General features: G+C 45.2%; 1 protein-coding gene and 1 long non-coding RNA gene across 5 annotated transcripts in view; one reads left to right on the forward strand and one right to left on the reverse strand.

Annotated features, from left to right (window-relative positions):
- The window catches only part of LOC137416735 (sodium- and chloride-dependent taurine transporter-like), a 157,672-nt gene that overhangs the window by 135,400 nt on the left and 15,430 nt on the right, over nucleotides 1-6,842 (forward strand). The gene's annotated exons all lie outside the window — the stretch shown is intronic.
- LOC137416736 (uncharacterized) overlaps nucleotides 4,929-6,842 on the reverse strand; it is a 71,246-nt gene continuing 69,332 nt past the window's right edge. The window contains exon 3 of the long non-coding RNA XR_010982329.1: nucleotides 4,929-4,994. This is a non-coding gene — a long non-coding RNA (uncharacterized LOC137416736). The remainder of the gene's footprint in view (nucleotides 4,995-6,842) is intronic.

A 6,842-nucleotide genomic window follows, 5' to 3' on the forward strand; every position in this document is an offset into this window, starting at 1 on the left:
AATAATATTTTTTATTAATTAAAATTTATTAATTAATTATTAATTGGTAATTTTTTTTTTGAGAAATTGGGGTAAAGTCTTGGGTGAAGGTTAACAGGTGTTAACGATAGGCACCATGGCGTTTGTGGCACAGAACTTTGGGGTAACCCCGAGTGAGGCACAGTTCCGAGCGTTGCTAAAGTCGGACCTCTTGAAATTGGCCAAACATTTTAACTTGGAGGTCCGAACTAATTTGAGGAAGGCAGAGTTGCAGGCCACGGTGATACAATCTATGGTGGGATTAGGAACATGGGACGAGTTAGCCTGGGAGTGGCTACCCGAAGAACCAGAAGACGTTGAGCTCTGGAAACTGGAGTTGCAATTACGGAGCCAGGAACGGATTAAAGAAGAAGAAAGGAAAGCAGAAAAGGAAAGAGCAGAAGAAGAAAGGAAAGCAGAAAAGGAAAGAGCAGAAGTAGAAAGGAAAGCAGAAAAGGAAAGAGCAGAAGAAGAAAGGAAAGCAGAAGCGAGGAGAGAAGAGAAACAAGCAGAGGAAAGGAGAGTGGAACGAGAACTCCAGGAAAGGTTAGAAGGGAGAAAAGCAGAGGAGAGGAGAGCTGCAAGGGACCTCGAAGCAGAGGAGAGAAAAGCGGAAAGGGAATTAAAGGAACGTGACATGGAGCTTCAGCAAGAAATCAAATTCAAGGAGCTGGAGTTAATGAGAGAACGGGGAGAGGCACCACCCTTGCTGACGGGGTCGACACCTAACCAGAAAACCTGGGATGTGGGCAGACATGTGAGGCTGGTTCCACCGTTCAGTGAAAAAGAAGTCGCGAAATTTTTCCCACACTTTGAGAAAGTGGCTCGACAATTAAACTGGCCGGAGGAGGCCTGGACCATACTCGTGCAAAGTGTGCTGGTGGGGAAAGCTCAGGAAATTTATTCGGCGCTACCAATGGACCAATGTGCAGATTATGAGGTACTGAAGAAGCACATCCTCAAGGCCTATGAGTTGGTTCCGGAAGCTTACAGGCAAAAATTCAGGAATGCCAGGAAGAGGGAGAGTGAGACCCATGTGGAGTTTGCCAGAGTGAAAGAAAACATGTTTGATCGGTGGTGTGAGTCAAAAGGAGTCGGGAAAGACTTCGAGACATTGCGGGACTTGATCCTGGTGGAGGAATTCCAGCAGTGTGTCCACGAGGACATCAAAGTGTACCTGCAGGAAAAGAAGGTACCAAAGTTGTGGGACGCAGCCACCATGGCAGATGATTATGCCTTAACCCACCGAATAGGGGTCCACGAACCTAACTCCTCGCCTAGATCTCCGCAGGGGAGGTGGGGAACAGCAGGTGCGGAGAACGACCATACATGGCGGCGGCCTCGAGATGATTATGGGGACAACTATGATACCCCACCGGTTCGAAATCAGAGGGATGCGGGCCCAAGACAAACTTATAGTTCGGGGGGCCCGAGGCAGACCCCGAGTTTTTCCTCCGGGCCTACTTGCGCGTTTTGCAAGAAACCTGGACACTTGATGTCCAGTTGTTACCTCATGAAAAGGGACAACCCAGAGCGGAGTCCGACTATTACAACTCCGAATGCGATGGCTAGCGTAAGAAATCGCCATCAAAAGGGTTACCAACCATTTATTTCAGAGGGGTTTGTGTCACTGGATGGAGCCTCGACTAACCGGAGACCGGTTAGGATATTGAGGGACACAGGGGCCCATCAATCTTTAATGCTTGAAGGCATTTTGCCATGGTCCGAGGAGACGGCAACGGGGGATAGTGTTCGTTTACAGGGGATCGGGGGCGGTGTTAGTGCTCCCCTTCAGGTCATCCAGTTGGAGTCCGATTTGGTGTCAGGACCGGTCACCGTCGGTTTACAAGCCACGCTTCCTGTAGAGGGTGTATCTGTGGTTATCGGGAATGATTTGGCCGGGGGTCAAGTTTATGGTAACCTGAGGGTTGGTAAAGAGCCCAGCAGGGAAAATAACACCACACCAGCTCGGGATGGCGACAAAAGTGCCAAGTTATTTGTAGGGGGACTGAACTTCAAAACAGAGGAAGAAGTTCTGACCTCTGTCTTCAACAGATATGGGCCGCTGGTGGAAGTGCGGTTGGTAAGAGACTGGGAAACGCAACAGTCAAGAGGGTTCGGCTTTGTCACGTTTGCCAGCACAAAAGACGCCAGAGAGGCAGAGAAGAATTGGAATGGCAAGGATTTGGAGGGTCGGACCATAACAGTAGGGAAGGCATTTCGTAGGCGTCGAGAGGTCTACAGGAGAGGACAACTGGGCGGTAGTTTTGGTGGTGGCCGCAATCAATATTATTATGGAGGCTCCCTGAGTTACGGCCGCTCCCGAAGGAAGGATTGGCAAAGTAGTGGCCGAGAAGGAGACCGCTATTCATGGGACTACAGGGACCAGTGGTCCCACCCTAATTATTAGGGAAGTTCTGAGAAGTTGAAGCACTGAAGGCGGCGGAGCCGCCGAGCCAAGATTCCTACACGAATTAACCGTGAACGCCGTTCCTAAAGGCGTCCATGTAGTGAACTTTCATGCACGGACTAACCGTGAACTCCACGTTCCTCAAGGCGCCCATGTAGAGAACTTTCCTGCACGGACTAACCGTGAACTCCGCGTTCCTAAAGGCATCCATGTAGTGAATACTCGGCTTGGCCTCCCGGAAAAAGTGCTATCGAGTTGCTTAACTTTGGATCTTTGATCAACCCCTTAACCTTCATTCCCAAGAAACTGACGGTCAAAGTCAGAGGGTCATGAGATGGAGTTTGATTTGGCAGGGACAATGTCGTTGTTGGTACTTAGTCCAGAGGGAGTAATCTGGAGGGGTTGTGGTGAAATTTTGGTTGCTTTATTTTTAAGTGATAACTGTGCCCGGGGGGAACGGATAATGTGGGGGGGGGGGGGTTGAGTTATCTGGTTTGTTTCTCCAAATTGGCCGGCAAAGAAAGTTTTCGCTGGGTTCAAACTTTCTTTCTTGAAGGGGGGGAGTGTTACATATTTATGTGAATGTATGTGAATTACCATTCAGGTCTTTGCTTATCCGTGTGTAGTATATTAAGTTGTTGTGTAGTTGTTGTGGTTGGAGGGTCAGGAGCCCTTCTGAGGGAGTGGCCGGAAACGGAAGTGACCGGAAACGGAAGAGAAAAAGACACGAGGAAAAAAGGACGAGTATTATTCTTCCTCGCCCCGCTCCGACCAAAAGGCGGGATCGACCTTGCGCTGCGTGGAAAAGCGGCGTTCCGAAGCCTGTCTGGCGAGAGGAATCACCGGGACGTGTACCTGCCCGGTGGAGACGTCAAGTGACGTGGGGCCGTGCATCGACCCCGCGTCTGGTATCGTTCGCGGCACCGTCTAAACAGACGCGTGCGGGTCGCACGTTGGGGCCTAACACGCCTTGCAAGCGGCGTGGGGTTTGGCTTGCTCTACCGTACCCGCTCCGCGTGGCCACGAGGGGCTGCAGCCACGGTGCCTGGTACGATACCTGCCCGGTGGAGAAACGTCCACCCGGGGTTCGTTCAACCGCCCGAGTGCGGAGACGCCGACCAGTATCTTGGTCAGGAGGGGCCCAGAGACATTGTGAGGAGCAGAGACCGAAAGGGGGTGTGAGTACTCACCGGGACACACACATATATAAGATGGCCATCTTACTCATAGGGAATTGATTGTGGCTGGGAAATATTGTTGATGGTTGTGTATTGTTGATTGCTCGGGGAAAATCTCCGTGGTTGTGTCATTGGAATTGTATGGTATCATTACCATTGGAAATATATCCTTGAACATCAGTTGTCTCCTGGGTGAAATTCATATGGATTGCGTGGCGAAAGCGCATATATAGTACAGCTTGCTGGCGGAGTTCCTCTCACGGTCCGGGGGTCACCGAGACCAGGTATTCACCGAGGGGACCACGTAACAGTTGAAATATGTTGAAAAAGTCAAAACTTTACATGGGGTGTACTTACTTTTTCACGTGGCTGTATATATACACTGTATATCAACAATTGTAATGCTTTTTCTCAGGGACCGATATACTTGACAATTGACAGGAATGCTCCAAGTTATCAGATCTAATGAGAACCTACAAAGAAGCTGATTGATCCAAAGGCTTGTCAGCTATCTTGGATTTGTGAATTCTTTTAATCGTTTCAAAGATCATCTCCTCCACCTTTCAAAGATCATTGATCGATACAAAAATTGTGATTTCCTTGGCATTTCAATATGAAGCATAAAGTACAATATAAAGGCTAAAATATAAAGGCTTGTGCTGCTCAATAAAAATTGACTGTTTTTTTCACTGTTATTTAGATTTTATATAACTCATTATAGAAAGACAACTTAGAGGGAAGTGTGTTTCTTTAAACCTCTCAAATGAGTTCATATAATCATGAGGATATTTTCCCTTTTGTGATATGAGTTCAATCTCTTCTTGATTTGAGAAATGGAAAGTTTTTAATATTTTATGCTAAGTCAGATAATGGACTTGACATAAACTTAAATGTGTAAAGAAATTTAATACTGGCTGGCCACTCATACGGACCACGACGACCCATCCATCTCCCAGGGAATTGGGCATTCAGCCATTCACGAACAACAATAGCAAAATGTGGAGGAGCGCCATCTTGCATGAAAATCAAATCTTCAACATTCTCCGAAGCACTGATAATTGGCCAGATTTCGTCTGAGGTACCTTTTGGCATTCATGGTATCGCGAAGGATGAAGGGACCTACAATCCTTTCCAAAGTCATTCCACACCACACCGTTACCTTGGGCCGATATTGCGTTTTTTCAGAAATAACACGAGGATCTTCTCCTGCCCAGTAATAGCAGTTGTGACGGTTCACAAACCCACCGATGTGAAATACCACTTCATCAGACCAGAGGATATTTTTAAAGAGATCAGACCAATCTTCATACCACTAGCTGGGCACGCTCCTGCAGGGTAAGACGTCCAGCCATGTTTGTAGGGCTTCCGAATTTCAAACAAAAAATAATCTGAAAAAAAACCAACAAAGATTAAATTCTCATACATTAAAGAACAAACACTAAAACATTGAGAAAAATATTACAATAAATAAATAATTTCTATATATTTTAAAATAGGGAGTTACTTTTCAATCACCCTGTATATATATATATATATATATATATATATATATATATGTACATATATATACATATATATATATATATATATATATATATATATATATATATATATATATATATATATATATATATATATATATATATATATATATATATAATCTGTGAGAAATAGTAGAAACTCCACAGTATGAGCAGGGCATCTCATTTGTATTAAATAAATAATCGGGAGTTCCGCTGAGCTTGGGGACGACTTTGGAAGAAGAAGAAGAAGAAGACCTTTGTTGGTCAAAAGCTTGTCGAGAATTAAAGATCGACCGTCCTGAAGCTCCGTCCGCGTCTTATTTAATCTCCCGATTATATATATCTATGAAGTGAGAAGTGTTATGATTTATGGGAGCGAGACATGGGTAATGAACGTGGAGCAGCAACGAAGGCTGGAAAGGGTGGAAATGCGAATGGTTCAGTGGATTTGTGGAGTATCGTTGAGAGAGAGGAAGACAAATGATGAATTGCGAAAGATGATGGGAATAGAGCCTGTGATGGATTCTGTGAAGAGAAACAGTTTGAGATGGTTTGGTCATGTGTTGAGGAAGGATGAAAGTGACTGGTTGAGAAGAGTGATGGAAATGAATGTAGAAGGAAGTAGAGGACGGGGAAGACCGAGAAAGAATTGGCTGAAGATGGTCGAAGAAGAAATGCGGGCAAGGGGGTTAACAAGGGGAGATGCAGATAATAGGGCAAAATGGAGAAGATTGTCAAGGGGACCGCAAGGCTAACCCCCGCTCTTGCAGGGAAAATGGCCTTAAAATGCTAATTGTTGTTGTGTTGTATGTATGTATGTATGTATGTATGTATGTATGTATGTATATATATATATATATATATATGTATATATATATATATATATATATATATATATATATATATATATATATATATATATATCTACATATATTCCAGGTGTGTACCCTGGTTTAGAATAGGTACACCGTATCCCTGCGTGTCGTAAGAGGCGAATAAGAGGGTTGGCATCAGGAAAGGCATCCGGCCATGAAAACATTGCCTCAAAAAGAATGGTGAAGGGTAGGCAGGGACAGAAATACAAGTTTGTGTGGCAAGGGTGCCTGGAGGGCGTGAATGGTATACAAAAAAAAAAAATGTCAGAAAATGTCAGCACGCAGCAAATAGCTGGGTCAAAAGATGCTGTGGTATTTAGCATTGCACTTGACGAGAGCGTGGACGTGAATGACATACCACGTTTGGCAGTCATTGGCATTTGGCAGTCGGCAAGCTAGCAATCTTTTCAAGCGATGTTGCTACCTCCACTTTCCACTATTTCAGACACGTAAGGGAGCTTTCTTCGCAGCACAGCATCAGCACCGTTGAAATATGCAAATACATGAGCGAGTTTGAGTCGGAGTTCACAACACGATTTGGGGACTTTCAGAAGTATGGACCCATGGTCTCTTTCTTGATCAAGCCAGACAGCTTTGATGGACACGAATTGGATTTATCTCTGATAGACTGGTTGGATACACAGGACATGGAAATGCAGCTGATTGAGCTGAAGAGTTCAACACTGTGGGTGACTAAGTATGCAGAGCTACTGAAACAACTAGAAACCACGGCAGTGCAAGATCACGAAACCTGCATCTTCACCTGCTGGACATCCATGCCGAAGAAGTTCAGCTGTCTCCAGAACGTTGCACTGGCTTTGCTGTCAGTCTTCGGGTC

The sequence above is a fragment of the Myxine glutinosa genome, chromosome 4, assembly GCF_964187855.1.
Source record: "Myxine glutinosa chromosome 4, kmMyxGlut1.1, whole genome shotgun sequence".
Lineage (NCBI taxonomy): Eukaryota > Metazoa > Chordata > Myxini > Myxiniformes > Myxinidae > Myxine > Myxine glutinosa.